At 34.1% G+C, this 19021-nt stretch overlaps 1 pseudogene; it reads left to right on the top strand.

Annotated features, from left to right (window-relative positions):
• Window positions 1–2210: 2210 nt before the first annotated feature.
• Window positions 2211–18790, top strand: LOC134694016 (serine/threonine-protein phosphatase 6 regulatory ankyrin repeat subunit B-like; annotated as a pseudogene).
• Window positions 18791–19021: the final 231 nt, after the last annotated feature.

The following is a 19021-nucleotide window of genomic DNA, read 5'->3' as shown; positions in this document are numbered from 1 at the left end:
GGACAAGTCTCCTATCACAGACACATCATGCTAGATCTCTGAGTGGACAGGATAACAGTCTACAGAAGGACAAGTCTCCTATCACAGACACATCATGTTAGATCTCTGAGTGGACAGGATAACAGTCTACAGAAGGACAAGTCTCCTATCACAGACACATCATGCTAGATCTCTGAGTGGACAGGATAACAGTCTACAGAAGGACAAGTCTCCAATCACAGACACATCATGCTAGATCTCTGAGTGGACAGGATAACAGTCTACAGAAGGACAAGTCTCCTATCACAGACACATCATGCTAGATCTCTGAGGGGACAGGATAACAGTCTACAGAAGGACAAGTCTCCTATCACAGACACATCATGCTAGATCTCTGAGTGGACAGGATAACAGTCTACAGAGGGACAAGTCTCCTATCACAGACACATCATGCTAGATCTCTGAGTGGACAGGATAACAGTCTACAGAAGGACAAGTCTCCTATCACAGACAAATCATGCTAGATCTCTGAGTAACAGTCTACAGAAGGACAAGTCTCCTATCACAGACACATCATGCTAGATCTCTGAGTGGACAGGATAACAGTCTACAGAAGGACAAGCCTCCTATCACGGACACATCATGCTAGATCTCTGAGTGGACAGGATAACAGTCTACAGAACGACAAGTCTCCTATCACAGACACATCATGCTAGATCACAAAGTAACAGTCTACAGAAGGACAAGTCTCCTATCACAGACACATCATGCTAGATCTCTGAGTGGACAGGATAACAGTCTACAGAACGACAAGTCTCCTATCACAGACACATCATGCTAGATCACAAAGTAATAGTCTACAGAAGGACAAGTCTCCTATCACAGACAAATCATGCTAGATCTCAAAGTAACAGTCTACAGAAGGACAAGTCTCCTATCACAGACACATCATGCTAGATCTCTGAGTGGACAGGATAACAGTCTACAGAAGGACAAGTCTCCTATCACAGACACATCATGCTAGATCTCTGAGTGGACAGGATAACAGTCTACAGAAGGACAAGTCTCCTATCACAGACACATCATGCTAGATCTCTGAGTGGACAGGATAACAGTCTACAGAAGGACAAGTCTCCTATCACAGACACATCATGCTAGATCTCTGAGTGGACAGGATAACAGTCTACAGAAGGACAAGTCTCCAATCACAGACACATCATGCTAGATCTCTGAGTGGACAGGATAACAGTCTACAGAAGGACAAGTCTCCTATCACAGACACATCATGCTAGATCTCTGAGGGGACAGGATAACAGTCTACAGAAGGACAAGTCTCCTATCACAGACACATCATGCTAGATCTCTGAGTGGACAGGATAACAGTCTACAGAAGGACAAGTCTCCTATCACAGACACATCATGCTAGATCTCTGAGTGGACAGGATAACAGTCTACAGAAGGACAAGTCTCCTATCACAGACAAATCATGCTAGATCTCTGAGTAACAGTCTACAGAAGGACAAGTCTCCTATCACAGACACATCATGCTAGATCTCTGAGTGGACAGGATAACAGTCTACAGAAGGACAAGCCTCCTATCACGGACACATCATGCTAGATCTCTGAGTGGACAGGATAACAGTCTACAGAACGACAAGTCTCCTATCACAGACACATCATGCTAGATCACAAAGTAACAGTCTACAGAAGGACAAGTCTCCTATCACAGACACATCATGCTAGATCTCTGAGTGGACAGGATAACAGTCTACAGAAGGACAAGTCTCCTATCACAGACAAATCATGCTAGATCTCTGAGTGGACAGGATAAATGGAGAAGCTGTAAATACCTTTCAAGTTCATTTGTTTGACCAAGATGGCAAGCGAACCGAAACCTTCCTCACTCGAGGACCTCAATCTTCCACTAGGCAACAGAGGTGGATAATTGGAAAAGAAATTCAGCAGTTGTCACTGCAAAAAAAATTAAAATGTGTCACAAGATATTGTCAAATTCTGATGTCAAAGTGGATTAGAAAAATGAACATGCTTTACCATGATTACATATAAGGTCAGTTTGTTAAATGATTTCATTTCAATTCTTAACAAATCCTTACACGAAATCAAGTATAAAAAAAAAACTGTTTGAAAAGGAAGGCAAGAGAATATATTAAATTCCGTCTTCTCTCTATGAAATACATTTCTCTCACATTGATTTTCTTCTAGGTCCACCAGGTTTAGATGAGGAGAAGAAAAGATGGCTGATTGTTGGAATATGTCTACATTCAATTATTTCTCCTCTACTGAGAAAATATGTTGATCCTATTCTCAGTAACTTGTATAGTTCACTGGTATCCAGCAACTCTATTGATACACAGAGCTGCAATGGATATCTTAAAAAATATCCAGTTACAAGTAGATATTATCTCAACTATGAATCAGTCAACAACAACAGAAGATTGAACAAGAATTATAGGAGTTATGATTACAGAGTAACAAGCCATGTGGATCTGTCAAAGTTGTTTTTACAGCCTAATATGGCTCAATACTCTGGTATTAATGAGACTTGTGACTTATCTGCGCTGCTTGGTTTGATAATCAACATTCATGACATCAGTATATTTCCATCAAGTGTACAGACCGATGCTGAGAAGGTATAAATTTTCAAGATAGATTAGTATACACATTAATGCATGTAAACCTTAAATGCTTAATTTATTGACTTTGCGTTGTCGTATTATATTTTTTGCACTATAACTTTAGTGTAATTTGATAGAAATCTATGACATTTAAACACAAGGTTTATATCAACAAAAGGAAGGTTGAACTTGATTTAGGGAGATTTGGTACCAACAGTTTAGGAATTAGGGGCTAAAAAAGGGCCCAAATAGGCATTTTTCTTGGTTTTCGCACATTAACTCTAGGATAAATGAATAGAAATCTATGAAATTTTAACACAAGGTTTATGACCACAACAGAAAGCTTAGGTTGGGATTGATTTTGGGAGTTTTGGTTCCAACAGTTTAGGAAGTGGGGGCAAAAGGGTCCAAAATTAAACTTTGTTTGATTTCATCAAAAATTGTACTATTGGGGTTCTTTGATATACCGAATATAATTGTGTATTTAGATTCTTAATTTTTGGTCCCGTTTTCATATTGGTCTACATTAAGGTCCAAAGGGTCCAACATTAAACCAAGTTTGATTTTAACAAAATATGAATTGTTGGGGTTCTTTGATATGCTGAATCTAAACATGTACTTAGCTTTTTGATTATGGGTTCATTTATCAAGTTGGTCCGAATCGGGGTCCAAAATTAAACTTTGTTTGATGTCAACAAAAATTGAATATATGGGTTTTGTCGATATGCTGAATCTAACTATGTATTTAGATTTATGATATTTTGGCCCGCTTAACAAATAAGTCCACAGTGAGGTCTAAAGTGTCCAAAATAGAATTTTATTTGATTTCATCAAAAAATTAATTCTTTGGGTTATTTGATATGCTGAATCTAACCATGTATTTAAATTTTGGATATTGGAATACCACAAAGTGATGGTAATAATTGTCATTGGGAGTTATGGCTCAAACTGTTAAGGAATATGGTTCAAAAAGGGGGGAAAAGGGTTTCCAGGTTAATGGACAATTACTTAAGTACAAAACATAATTTAAAAGCAGTGTGAGGTTGGTAATTGTAACTCATTTGAATATCTCACCTAAACTGCTTTTAAATGATGTATATATATAGGAAATTTGCCAAAAACTTTATTATTAATTAATTCCATTGGAAATAAGCCAATAACTTTAGTTTAATGAACTTCAATGGAAATTTGACAATATAAAATGTAGCAAGTGAAGTTTTTTTTGTTTATCTCACCTAAACTGCTTTAAAAATTAAGTATATTGGAAATTTGCCAATAACTTTAGTTTAATAAACTTCATTGGAAATTTGCCAATATGAAATGTTACTGATGAAGCCTTTATGTTTATTGTAGTTTAAAGACAATACATTGAAGTTATCTTTCTTTGTCCAGAATGGTTGTTGGATCACCTAAAACCTATGCTTTATGAAATCTTTGAAAATTGGAGTTATCTTTCCTTGTCCACCATTCTAGGGTTATGCCCCTTTACAAATGGAAAAAATTGAAAAAAATAGTTCTGTTCTCTTAACTTAAGTTTGTCTGAACTAAATTAAATGAAATGTGTATATAATGCTTATTTACCATGTTTACCTCTAAACTCAGTTTAATTTCAATTTTTTGCAGCTTCACTTTTACAGTTCTTGAGTAATGTCCTTTTATAACGTTATATGCTAGTGGGGGCATCATATGTGTCCCTTTAGACACATTCCCCATTCTTTTAAGAAGTTAATATTAATTTTAACCATGACTGTATGACATTTTATATTTTATTTTTTGATATTTAATGATGTGCAAATGAGTAATAAATGGTGCAAACTCCATAAGAAATTTGAATTGAGATCATTGTTGGAATAGGGGAAAGGGGGAGGTACAACAAAAAGGGGGGGGGGTTCAATTTTTCTCATTTTAGATTTCAGAAATTAAATCTGAATTTCTTCAAATATTTTTTTTTGAGAGGATTAATATTCAACGGCATAGTGAATTGCTCAAAAGCAAAAAAAAAAATAAGTTCATTAGACCACATTCATTCTGTGTCAGAAACCTATGGTGTGTCAACTATTTAATCAGAATACAAATTCAGAGCTGTATCCAGCTTGAATGTTGTGTCTTTACTAGCCCCAACCGTTCAGGATTCGACCTCTGCGTACGTATAAAGCTGCGCCCTGCGTATCATCTGGTTTGTTGCTGTTTTTTCTGTATTTTCGTTTTTCTTTTGACCTTTTGAGATTAATTGTGTCCTAGCAATCCCTTTACTTGTTGAATTCTGTATACATTTATACATTTTCAAGATATTTTAATATATGCATTATTATATGTGTACTTTTAATTTATCTTGTGTGTTGACATGTTTGTATTGGTTTTTTTTTTGTTTTTTGTTAAATGTTGCTATGTTATTGTCGATTTTCTTTGATCTTTTTAAAAGTTTCCTTTTTATATCCTGCCTCTTTTTTTAACTCGGCGAATTGAACAACTTTGAAACATTAAGATTGTAGGTCAGTTAGGTTCAAAATCATACCTTCTCTTTAAGTTTTTAAAAAAAGGTATTTTTCTGTCATCAAATATGAAATGGACTTAATAGTTATCCTTCTTTTTTTTAAATTTTATAGATACGATCAGACATACGTAATCCCTGGGCACACTGTGAGTTCAGAGAATGGACCACAGGCAAATATACACATTCATTCAATGCAATGGGACAACTTGTTAAGGACATTGGACTAACTAACAGAGAAGAGAACAGGATCTTGGGAGAACTCAATACTTGGGCAACAAATGGTAAAATGATAAAATGTATAGCGTACTAAATGTACTATTTTGCTGGGCTCACACATCTTCAGAATCATATTGAGGTGTGACTTCTCTTTTTGAAACTGATTGGGAGAAGTGGTGAGATTGTTGGCTTGTGCCGCTACAATGTTTAGTTTTTATTATATATAGTAAAGGCCATATTTAACTTATTTTCTTTTTTATATTGTTCAATTCGTTATCTGAGTGTGCAATTACAGTAACATTTTAAATTCAATGTGTTTTAGTTCTTGTTTTAGGTTACAAACTAAATATATATCTAGGACGAAAAAGAATTTTTAGTTTATGTCGAAAAGAAAAAGATAGAAAAATATATCAACCACAATTAAATTAAAAAACTACATGAACTATTCTGTATCTGTTTTAGCTCATTTGGCCCTGTAGGTGAGCTTTTCTCATCACTTGACGTCCAGCATCTTGCTTCTGTCTTCGCTGTTGTCTGTCGTTGTTAACTTTTACAAAAATCTTCTCATCGGAAACTGTTTGGCCAAATTTAATAATCATAATCACAATCATAATTTGGGTATCTAGTTCCAAAATGTGTCCAGAGACCTGGCCAACCAACCAAGACGGCTGCCATTGATACAAATAGCACATAGGGGTAAAATATATTTTGGCTTAAATCTCTGAAACCAAAGCAAATCTGACAAAGTTAAATTGTTTATCAGGTCAAGATCTATCTGCCCTAACATTTTCAGATGGATGGCACAACCCCAATTGTTTGGTTGCTGCCCCTGATTTGGTAATTTTAAGAAAATTTTGACATCATTGGTTATTATCCTTAATATTATTATAGATATAGATAAACTGTGAACAGAAATAATGTTTAGCAAAGCCAGATCTACAAATAAGTCAACGATACAAAATGGTCAGTTGACCTCTAAAGGAAGTATTGCCCTTTAGGCCAATTAAAATTAATTGGTAGATTTTCATCCCCGCCCGCCCCTCTGAAATCGTCCCGCCCCGATTTTTGTTAGTTTGAAAATTTTTCGATTTCCGGATTTGTTCATCTCCGTTTCCAGTAACCGTCAAAATTTGTGTTTCCTTCCAAACTTCCTATTTCAAATTTGGAAATAAAAATTAAAAAATAAAATCCTCCCAACTGCCCCATTTTTTTCAAAAATTTGGATGAAAATCTACTAATTAATTTTGGTTGGCCTTATAGTCAATTTTTTACAATTTAAAAAAAAAAATTGTAATCTTTTACAAAAATCTTCTCCTCTGAAACTACTTAGACAAATTTAACCAAACTTAGCCACAATCATCATTAGGGTAATTAATTAAAATTTTTGTCCGATGACCCCGCCCGTGAACCAAGATGGCTGACAGGCTAGAAATAGAACTTAGGGTAAAATGCAATGTTTGGCTTATATCTTTAAAACAAAGCATAAAGAGAAAATCTGAAATGAATTAATTGTTTATCAGATCAAGATCTATCTGCCCTGAAATTTTCAGATGAATCTGACAACCCCTTTGTTTGGTAATAAGAGTTAATTAAATTGTAAACAGCAAAAATGTTTAGCAAAGTAAGATCTACAAATAAGTCAACATGACCAAATCGATAAGTTGACCCCTTAAGGAGTTATTGCCCTTTAAAGTAAATTTTTATGGCCCAGCAACGAAAGTTGTCGGTGCCATATAGTTTTACCCTTGTCCATCATTCTGTCATTCCGCAACAAACCATTATACAGACTTTTTTTTCTAAACGCCTTGAGATATTGGGCTGATTTTTGGTATGTAAATTAACCATGAATAGTTACAGATCGAGTTAAGGTAAAGTTACGCGCCGCTGATTTTTGCCGAAATTAAGGGTTTAAGATTTTGATGATTGTTGAAACATGTGAAAATCACAGTTATATGGATTTTTTTATACGCCTTCAGATTATGATATAAATAAGAAGATGTGGTATGATTACCAATGAGACAACTATCCACAAAAGACCAAAATGACACAGACATTAATAACTATAGGTCACCGTACGGCCTTCAACAATGAGCAAAGATCATACCGCATAGTCAGCTATAAAAAGCCCCGATAAGACAATGTAAAACAATTCAAATGAAAAAACTAACGGCCTTATTTATGTTAACAAATGAACGAAAAACAAATATGTAACACATAAACAAAAGACAACCACTGAATTTATAGGCTCCTGACTTGGGACAGGCACAGACAGGACAGAGCTGGTTTTTGATATGTGAAATTACATGTATTATGTTAGTGTCCATAATATGCACATAGACCAAGGTGATTGACACAGGCTCTTTAGAGCCTCTAGTTTAGGATATTAAGTGTTTCTCATTAACAAATATATAAATTAAAAATAAAACTGGGTCATTATCAGGATTTAATATATTAATACCAGAGTGAAGCAACTTTAATTAATAAATTGAAACAATGCATATATAATACGTGCAATTATATATATTAATCAAGTAAATCTAACCAAAGGTCTGTTAGTGCGTGTGGAATGCGTTATTTTTACTTTTGGGATCAATATTCTTCTGTTAGTCCTGGCAGGTCTGTTTCCAATTAGTCCAGCCTCCAATCCCTAGTTTGTATAAATGTTTCAATGCCAGACAAAGAAAACTTACAAACAATGACAATTTTTGACAAATTATTTGGAAATGCATATGACGTTTTTAATGCAATAAATGGATAAAACATTTGATGAATGCAACTTTCGTCACGTTCTGATAAAGTAACAATCTTATTTTGTCACAAAACGTTATAACGATTTGATGTACCCTGTCAATTTGAGAAACAAGTATCGGAAGTTTTACAAAATTGTCTTTTATATGAAATAACTTCAAACAAACTCTAAAAGTAGATGCTTGAACCTGTTTTCTAAACAAGATATATCATTCTTGTCTTTGAATTTCTTTGATTATTAATAAACTATTGATGTTTCATCGATTTGTTAAAAATTAAAAATGACAGACAATACAAAAAACTAGTATACTTGCAGTGACTTTAATTATATAATTTGGTACGGTGGTCAATATCAAACACATACATGCAATATGAACTTAGTTAGTTATCAGTATGTTTTTGGAACAGGTAATCTCCAACCATGCCTGAATATGCAAACACATGATCTTGTTTTACAGGTCAACAATTCCTCAGTGGAACAACACTTGGTTTAGAGATAGTGGGAGAGCTTCGTCAACAGACACATGTTCTTAGTAGATATGTACAGACTTTGTGTTATAAAGCAGACGGTCAGTTTATCAAAGTGCAAAAAGAATTATCAAGAATAGAAAACGATTTACAGGAAAGGATAAAGAATTTAGAAAGTGTATGTAAAATTAACAAATAAATATATATATATATATGCAACTATTGTACCTAAGTTACACTTTAGAAAGACTCAGTAATATGCATGATATTTGCTGGAATCCTTAAAAGGATAAATCATTTTTATTCCACCAGCAGTATTTTGTGTTATGTGTGATAAAATAAACATATGTACATATAAAAATTGTAGAAATAGACAGTCATGGTCTGTCTAAACATGATAGAAAAAGTTGATAATCTGTCAAAAATGTGTCTGTCTGGTAGTAGCTACTTCTGTCCTTCTTCTTCGATTGTTTTTATACCCCTGCTTGATAGAGGCAAAATCATCAACCAATTCCTTACATGAGTTTCTTTTCCTTCAATAAGGATTTAGCTCATGTTTGTATTCATTTCTACATCATCATGTGTAGGAGATTAAAAAAAACTGTAAAAGAAAAATAATCAGAAAATGGTATCTTACAATTTGGAATAATTACTGAAATCATGAATTTACTGGACTACTGGCCTTTAAAGACTCTTTTAAGTGTTTTTACCTAATATTTTGAACACTATTACAGATAGATAGGAAGCTATTAAATCAAGAGTTCCAAATGGTGAAGTTAATTTCATCTCTTCGTTAATTTTATGGACACCATCACGAGTTGGTTGACTGTTTTAAATAACCATTTCAAAAATGATATAGGATATGTTCCTGCTTACCCTTCTGGAACACCTGAGATCACCCCTAGTTTTTGGTGGGGTTCGTGTTGTTTATTCTTTAGTTTTCTATGTTGTGTCATGTGTACTATTGTTTTTCTGTTCTGTTTGTTCTTTTCATTTTTAGGTCATGGCGTCATCAGTTTTCGATTTATGAGTTTGACTGTCCCTCTGGTATCTTTCGTCCCTCTTTTATGAGTTTGACTGTCCCTCTGGTATCATTCATCCCTCTTCTATGAACAGCACATATGACTAGTAATTATAAGAATTGAACGCATCTTTTTGTAATTTTATTGGGGTGTAAAAGTGCTTCATTCTAGGAATGTGCACACGATCAACTCTTTTACAACCCTATAAAATTACTTAAAGAAACATTCAATTCTTATGCTTAGTTTGTTTCTCTGTGTGTTACATTTTAGTGTTGTGTTGTTGTTCTCCTCTTATATTTAATGTGTTTCCCTCAGTTTTAGTTTGTAATCCTGACTTGCTTTTTCCTATCGATTTTTGAGTTTCGAACAGCGGTATACTTCTGTTGCCTTTATTTATAATTACAGTTTTATGCTAGGGTCTTGAAAAATCGACTTTCATCATTTATTTCTTTAGTTAACCTGTGCACTTTATTGTGATGGCAAATGTCATCATGAATTTACACTTCATTAGGATATGAAGGTTAATTTTAGTATGTTGCACAAGCATTGTTATCCAGTCAAAATAATGGATTCTTATGAAACATACATGAAATGTAATTATTAGATCCACAATTAGTCCAAATCAATAATAGCATCTTTATATAGGTGTTGGCCCATGATAACTCGACCCAATTTTGTTGTTTTTAATTTCTTGTAAAATATGCTAGAGATAAGTAAAAACTTAGTCAAATATATCAATATACCAACATTTTCAATTCAACACAGATCATTGTTATTGCTGTGTACTAGATACAAGGGTTTTCATATTGTATCTAAACATACAGTTTATTTTGTCATGTTGTTGTCTTTCCTTGTAAGATTTATTAATCATTTTCTTTGCCATCCATTTTCACAAACACCAAACTTAACATCAACACTAATTCACTTGATAATAGATTGCTTCTTTACTATACAGTTACATTTGAGATGTATATGGTTTTGAGTTAAAAGGTACTCAATTATTTTTCAGAAATCTATGGAGCAAGATGAAACATTAAGTGAGTATATTTATTGTTTCATACATATACCTGAAATAGAAACAACAAGGGTATGGAGTATTCATCCATGACACATAATCAGTACATACACAGCCAAAAAACACACAGACAAAAAGCAAAGGAATAGCACTTAAATTGCTGTTCTTCATTTATACATTTTCACAGAATATGAAAGATATTTCTTACATCACAATTTACTGATTGCAATTCAATAGAGGGATTTCTTGTGGTAGAAATGATACTTCGGTTAATACCAAAAGACAACAAACTTTAAAACATATTTAATAATAGAAATAGTGATTCACTATTCATGCAATTGTCTAAAAGAATTCACAAGCATCACAACTGTTGAAATCAACTAATTTGATTAAATTAATGACCAGGAATATCTATTTACTGTTTGCATACTAATTGTAAATCAATTTATTAACAATTCCCCAAAACAATAAAAAAAAAAAAAAAACAATCAAAATTTTGATAGCAGAAGGATAACCGCTATTTGGATACTTCGCTTATAAGGTTAGGAGATGCCAAGTTTTAGTTTAACTGAACGGGAAACCAATTGGTTTCTATTTTGTTTTTTAAATCAGGAATAAAATAATTAAGGAGATGAGATAGGATTGCAGCCAACAACTATCTAAATGATTCAAAATGATGCTAATTTAAACAACTATAGCTAGGTCTCTGTATGGCATTCCACAATTAGGAAATCCACACTCTATAGTTAGCTAAAAAAGGTTGGAAGAAAAATTTAACCGAAAAACTAACGACCTCATCTTTGACAAAACAATTTATATAAAAAAAACACTAGATATGAAACATAACAAACAAACAAAGACATAACGAGAACACTGAAAAAGAGGGAAATCAATATAGTACATTGACAGAACTTCTTATCTGTACAACAAAGATAATCTTATTTAAAACTGGTGCTTAATTAGGATTAAAGACAGAAAAGATAGAATAATCATAAAAAATGTGTGATCTATTGCAACTTGAATAACTGAATTATTTTTCAGATACCTTGAAAGAAGAAATAAAAAAAAAAGTTGAAGATCATATTCCACCACATATTCAAGGTATGCATAATTGTAGTTTACTTTAAGTCTCTATTCTCAAAAATCACACTATCACATCAGTTGTTATATATGTTTGTATAAAATTTATAACAGATAGCTAGTGCTCTACATAGATATAAACTGGTACATAGATAATGGGGTAGAACATATTGAAAACAGCACTTTTAATAATTTCATGCATTTGTAGCTCCTTTCTGGATTTACCCTTGTAACATGTGTAAGGAACACTCAAAGCCAAAGATGTATAACATGTATAAAGACCGAAACAGTTTATGAGAACAACAGCCCTTATCTTTCTTGCAACTTGTATATTATTGATGAAGGTTTTCTGCTGTATCCGTTTCACTTTTTTGAAGTAACCTACTGTATGTGCTATAATATACAATTCCGTAATCGAAAAAAAAAAAACAGTTTATAAAATACAAATTTTACTACACCAGATACAGAACCTTACATTAGCCAAATCTGGACATGGTATCAGAGCTTTACGTGTTAGATATATATATTTGATAATTAAAGACCAACTCCCCTGAACTTGACTTTTGCATATATCTAGCTGCTTTTTTTTTAAATTGAATTAAATTGAAGTTATTACAGGATTTTATTTTTGTCAACCTCCTAGGCTTAAACAAGTACTTTTTTGCTGTCATTTAGTTCATCTTACCACTACACTACACAGTGTTCACAGGAAATTTAAAGTATTAGAAGTCTACTGCAGCACTCAGAAAGCTAAAAGAAAATACATAATCCAGCTTCTTTTCTTTGGAAATGTAAGATGATCAGCTTTTGTTGCTAATTCCTTGATTTGAAGCAGATGTGTGAGGAAATAATACCTCAGTCAACTTGTTTTTCATTGACATACAAACAAAGGGGTTCTCAACGTTCAAACGACATTACCATGTTTTAGCAAACAATTCGGAAAAAATGTTTTGTTACTCCTATTTCAGATATCATAACAATTTTTAAGGACATTTTGAGATTGTGTTTCGATACAGTTTGTAGGCTGCGAATAAACCAATATTAAGTAAAATTGAGAATGGAAACGGGGAATGTGTCAAAGAAACAGAAAACAGCCAAAGGTCACCAATGGGTCTTCAATACAGCAAGTAAATCCCGCATCCGGAAGGTGTGCTTCAGATGGCCCCTAAACAAAAAAGTATACTACATGTACAAGTTCAGTGATGCTGGACGTCATACTAAAACTCCACTCCTAAATATATAAAAGAAACTAAAATTGCAAATTATACAAGACCAACAGAGGTAAGAGGGTCCTGACTTGGGACAGGTGCAAAATGCGGCAGGGTTGAACATTCTTTACTTATTTTCACAGAATCTGTTTTTATATATCTGCAAAAAAAAAATTCTGTTGTATAATGCTATGATGTCGCTGTCGTCGTCCGAAGACATTTGGTTTCCAGACAATAACTGTTGTTAAAATGAATGGGTCTCTTTCAAATTTTACCAGAAGGTTTAATATCACAAGAAAAAGGTTGGAATTGTTTATGGAGGTTATGGTACCAACAGTTTAGTAATTAGGGGCCAGAAACAAGCCATTTTTTAAGGAGAACATTGGAACTCTACATGCTCTATTTTTTTTCATTGTTCTTTTATCAATGTTTATGTGATAAGGTCATGCAGTAGTTTCTATTTTATAACAAGTTATCTATAGCTTGAAAGGGTATTGCATCATTTGGTGATGTGGCGTTTATCAAAAGTCAATCAAGCAAAAGGTTCTATCAAATCCCCTTAAGTAAGAACCCCAAAAATATTGTTTATACACAAATTAGTCAGCAATCCATTGACACAAATAGCATAGATTATATTGATCTGTTACCTAGCTGGTTGGTTTTAGTAACAGGTAAATCAGGGACGATAATTTAATATTAGGACTGAGGAAGGGGTATGGAAATTTGTAAATGAATATCCAGGCCTATATCTTCAGTTCATGGTCAAAATTAAATTTACAAATCAGACATCAGCTTGTACAATTTCTTTTCTTTGCAGCTCACCATGAACAAGAAATAGGAGAATGGGAGCAAGACCAAACTACCTTTTTGGAAACCAGAGCAACACGTCACATACTTGAGTCTCTACCCTCACATAACTGTATTGTTGTGACAGGAAGCTCGGGCTGCGGTAAATCTTCAAACATACATCAAGCTGCCTTACACTTACGTGACAGTTTTGGATATGAGATAATACCAGTGTTAACAGGACCATCAGACATTATGAATTATCATAATGAAAACAAAAAACAAGTGTTTGTTGTAGATGACATCTGTGGGAAGGAAACAATAAACACACAAACATTACAGACGTGGAGAGATTATTCAGAAAAAATTGAGAAAATATTTAAAGTTGCAGACAAAGATGTTGCAGGTAAAAATGATGAAACGGTTTTAAAAGTATCAAGTCCAAAACTACTGCTGTCTTGTAGACTGCATATATATAAAGAAGCTCAGTTTCAACGTATTTCATTATTCACAAAAAAAGAATGCAATTTATTATCTCCCGAGTTGTGTCTGCTGGAAGCTGAAAGAATTCATATGCTGCACAAGTATCTTCCTGATGACATAATTGACAATATAAAACAAGTCACAGAGAACGTTGATTACTTTCCCTTGCTTTGTAAATTGTCAAAAGACAAAACATCTGAGGAAGTGAAGAAACTGTTTACAGTTCCTTTAATCAGTATTAAACAGAACATAAACAACATTATTCATGAAAACAAAGAACAATTTTGTGTTCTTGTTCTGTGTATCATTTTTAATGAAGGATTTGATACAGATTGGCTCAAATTAGGATCAGTTTCAGAAAGGAAGAACATGGAATTGGATAAACTTGAGTACATTGTTAAAGAATTTGATATAGACTTAAGCAAACAGAAGCATAGAAATTCTTTAAAAGCTTGCTTTTCAACATTAAATGGCACCTACTTAAAACTGAGAGGAACAGAGTATAGAATGATACATGACAAAATATATAAAATGGCAGCTGTAATCTGTGGACAACACCTTACAGAATGTTTTATCAAATATGCTCCAGCTATATTTATTCGGGATAATTTTATCTTTGAATCTGTAACGGATGTCCATGAAAATGATAATTTAATTGTATTATTAAAAGACGAAGAAGAAGATTATTTTGAACGACTGTTATGTGACTTAACACGGCATGCTATTATAAGTACATTCAATAATTACCAGTTAATTCATAAGACATTTAGAGATAAGTTAATAAGCTTTTTAAAAAGGAGAAATGATGCAAACACAGTATTAACAAAGCTTGATACAGAAGGTTGCAAAACAATCGAATATGGTGATCAAGAATATCCGTATGAAACACACTATTATACGACACCTTTAATAGAATCAGCAACAACGGGATACTTTGATATCGTTGAATTTCTAATTGTTAATGTTAAATGTAATGTGAATAACACAGACGAAAGAGGCAATTCTCCTATACATAAGGCATCTGAAAGAGGACATACAGCTGTAGCTAAACTATTATTAGAGAACAATGCTGATGTATCTCAATGTAACAACTATAAAATGTCTGCATTGTATGCAGCCTGTGCAGGAGGACATAAAGATACAGTAAAACTTTTACTTCAGAACAAGGCTTATGTCAATCAATGTGATAAGTATGGAATATTTCCGTTATATGTGGCCTGTAAAGGAGGACATAAAGATATAGTAGAACTGTTACTTCAGAACAATGCTTATGTCAATAAGTGTGGTATGTATGGAACATCTCCGTTATATGTGGCCTGTGAAGGAGGACATAAAGATACAGTAGAACTGTTACTTCAGAACAATGCTGATGTCAATCAATGTTTTATGGATGGACTGTCTCCATTGCATGTGGCCTGTGAAGGAGGATATAAAGATACAGTAGAACTTTTACTTCAGAACAATGCTGATGTCAATAAATGTGGTATGTATGGAATATCTCCGTTGTATAAGGCCTGTGCAGGAGGACATAAAGATACAGTAGAACTGTTACTTCAGAACAATGCTGATGTCAATCAATGTGGTAAGGATGGAACACCTCCGTTGTATAAGGCCTGTGCAGGAGGACATAAAGATACAGTAGAACTGTTACTTCAGAACAATGCTGATGTCAATCAGTGTGATGAGGATGGAATATCTCCGTTGTATAAGGCCTGTACAGGAGGACATAAAGATACAGTAGAACTGTTACTTCAGAACAATGCTGATGTCAATCAATGTGGTAAGGATGGAATATCTCCGTTGTATAAGGCCTGTGCAGGAGGACATAAAGATACAGTAGAACTGTTACTTCAGAACAATGCTGATGTCAATCAGTGTGATGAGGATGGAATATCTCCGTTGTATAAGGCCTGTGCAGGAGGACATAAAGATACAGTAGAAATGTTACTTCAGAACAATGCTGATGTCAATCAGTGTGGTAAGGATGGAACACCTCCGTTGTATAAGGCCTGTGCAGAAGGACATAGAGATACAGTAGAACTTTTACTTCAGAACAATGCTGATGTCAAACAATGTAATGAGTATGGAATGTCTCCGTTGTGTGTGGCCTGTGCAGGAGGATATAAAGATACAGTAGAACTGTTACTTCAGAACAATGCTGATGTCAATCAGTGTGATGAGGATGGAATATCTCCGTTGTATAAGGCCTGTGCAGGAGAACATAAAGATACAGTAGAACTGTTACTTCAGAACAATGCTGATGTCAATCAGTGTGATGAGGATGGAATATCTCCGTTGTATGTGGCCTGTGAAGGAGGACATAGAGATACAGTAGAACTGTTACTTCAGAACAATGCTGATGTCAATCAGTGTGATAAGTATAGAACATCTCCGTTGTATATGGCCTGTGCAGGAGGACATAAAGATACAGTAGAACTTTTACTTCAGAACAATGCTGATGTCAATCAGTGTGATAAGTATAGAACATCTCCGTTGTATATGGCCTGTGCAGGAGGACATAAAGATACAGTAGAACTTTTACTTCAGAACAATGCTGATGTCAATCAGTGTGGTATGTATGGAATACCACCGTTGTATATGGCCTGTACAGGAGGACATAAAGATACAGTAGAACTTTTACTTCAGAACAATGCTGATGTCAATCAGTGTAATAAGGTTGGAATATCTCCGTTGTATAAGGCCTGTGCAGGAGGACATAAAGATACAGTAGAACTGTTACTTCAGAACAATGCTGATGTCAATCAATGTGGTAAGGATGGAACATCTTCGTTGTATGTGGCCTGTGCAGGAGGACTTAGAGATACAGTAGAACTGTTACTTCAGAACAATGCTGATGTCAATCAGTGTAATAAGGTTGGAATACCTCCATTGTATAAGGCCTGTGCAGGAGGACATAAAGATACAGTAGAACTGTTACTTCAGAACAATGCTGATGTCAATCAGTGTGATGAGGATGGAATATCTCCGTTGTATAAGGCCTGTGCAGGAGGACATAAAGATACAGTAGAACTGTTACTTCAGAACAATGCTGATGTCAATCAATGTGGTAAGGATGGAACATCTTCGTTGTATGTGGCCTGTGCAGGAGGACTTAGAGATACAGTAGAACTGTTACTTCAGAACAATGCTGATGTCAATCAGTGTAATAAGGTTGGAATACCTCCATTGTATAAGGCCTGTGCAGGAGGACATAAAGATACAGTAGAACTGTTACTTCAGAACAATGCTGATGTCAATCAGTGTGATGAGGATGGAATATCTCCGTTGTATAAGGCCTGTGCAGGAGGACATAAAGATACAGTAGAACTGTTACTTCAGAACAATGCTGATGTCAATCAGTGTGATGAGGATGGAATATCTCCGTTGTATAAGGCCTGTGCAGGAGGACATAAAGATACAGTAGAACTGTTACTTCAGAACAATGCTGATGTCAATCAGTGTGGTAAGGATGGAACACCTCCGTTGTATATGGCCTGTGCAGGAGGACATAAAGATACAGTAGAACTTTTACTTTAGAACAATGCTGATGTCAATCAGTGTAATGAGGATGGAATATCTCCGTTGTATATGGCCTGTGCAGGAGGACATAAAGATACAGTAGAACTTTTACTTCAGAACAATGCTGATGTCAATCAGTGTAATGAGGATGGAATATCTCCGTTGTATATGGCCTGTGCAGGTGGACATAAAGATACAGTAGAACTGTTACTTCAGAGAAATGCAAATGTCAATCAGTGTGCCATTAATGGAGAGTCTCCATTGTATGTAGCCAGTAAAGTAGGATACAGAGATACAGTAAAACTGTTACTTCAGAACAATGCTGATGTCTCGAAGTGTAATGAGAATGGACAATCTCCATTGTTCGTTGCCTGTAAAGGAGGATATAAAGATACAGTAGAACTGTTATTGCAGAGAAAGGCTGATGTCTCGCAGTGTAATACAAAGGGAGATTCTCCTCTACATGCGGTTTGTTCATTTGATCCCAATTTGGAATATTTTATTACAAATTATTCAAAGAGATGCATTGAAACTGTAAAAGCATTACTTACATGGAAAGCAGATGTCACATTGCGTAATAAGAATGGTCAGACACCACTTGATAGTGCCCGTGCATCACAATGTAAGGAACTGTTAGATCTTTTGGAGGAAACTCTTCAACTAAAGAATCTCAATTAAAGTAAACATTTTATGATTTTGAGTTTGAATTTTACAACGAAGACATATTGTTACATTATAATAATTGTATCACTATAAAGGAAGTCAATGTATGCATACATAATCCAGGTGTTACTTAAACCAGACATTATTTTTAATTAGTTATTCAGGTAATTCAAAGGAATATACAACCGAAATAACTAACAAGATTTATCTGAGATTACAATATTATGTACAATAAATGCCTGGACAATATTCAGTAATTTCTACATTCTCTTATGACATCGATTTTTTTGAATTTTGCAAATTATATAATAACATGACTCAAATAAGTGATATATAAAAGAGCATTATTATTTCAACACAACTTGTAAAGTTTATTTTGAACTTTTAACTTTATTAATAAGAGGAAAACAATATTTACATATACACAAACAATACACAACAATAGTGTGCATAATAAAGGAAAAGTAATTCGTTATTAAGTGCCAGTCTTTGTGAGAATCAGGCAATTTAGGGAAAAATCGAAACATGATCAGAAAAAACCCACCGAGTTAATCATGCTATTTAATACTAACCATCGTCCTGAGTTAAAAATAATTGGTCTTTCGTTTGTGTGTGTCTGGTAATATCAAATAACTTGGTTAGAAAATTGGTTAGAATGATAGCAAATTATAGCAAATTACAGAGTTATCTCCCCTTATTTGTTA

Source organism: Mytilus trossulus, chromosome 13, assembly GCF_036588685.1.
Source record: "Mytilus trossulus isolate FHL-02 chromosome 13, PNRI_Mtr1.1.1.hap1, whole genome shotgun sequence".
Taxonomy (NCBI): Eukaryota; Metazoa; Mollusca; class Bivalvia; order Mytilida; family Mytilidae; genus Mytilus; species Mytilus trossulus.
This window is presented reverse-complemented; position numbering and strand designations above follow the sequence as displayed.